This window comes from Buceros rhinoceros, unplaced genomic scaffold (assembly GCF_000710305.1).
Source record: "Buceros rhinoceros silvestris isolate BGI_N320 unplaced genomic scaffold, ASM71030v1 scaffold15670, whole genome shotgun sequence".
In the NCBI taxonomy this organism is placed as follows: domain Eukaryota; kingdom Metazoa; phylum Chordata; class Aves; order Bucerotiformes; family Bucerotidae; genus Buceros; species Buceros rhinoceros.
In genome coordinates, this window is record NW_010388004.1 from 1,964 (window position 1) to 2,218 (window position 255).

General features: G+C 68.6%; 1 protein-coding gene across 1 annotated transcript in view; it reads left to right on the forward strand.

The window, feature by feature from the left end:
• Positions 1-255, forward strand: part of LOC104500267 (fatty acid-binding protein, heart-like) — a gene marked incomplete at its 5' end in the record, with an annotated part of 3,435 nt that overhangs the window by 1,960 nt on the left and 1,220 nt on the right. The window lies entirely within an intron of this gene.

Genomic DNA, 255 nt, shown 5'->3' on the forward strand with positions numbered 1-255 from the left:
GCTGCATCGGCCCCTCCAAAAACCCCTGCCGGGCCCTGCGGCGCCGGAGAAGGCTTCGGTTCAAAGCACCGATACCCGCCCCGATACCTGCACCACCTCTTTGATCCCCGCCAGCACCGGAGCCGAACTGGGAGCGGCTGGGAATAGGTGCCGGTGGCCTCGGAGCAGGATGTGAACAGGGGTCAGGGAGGGCAGGGTCACCGCGACCATGCCCAGGGTGGGGGCAGCCAAGGCTGTGACCCAGCTGGCGGCCAG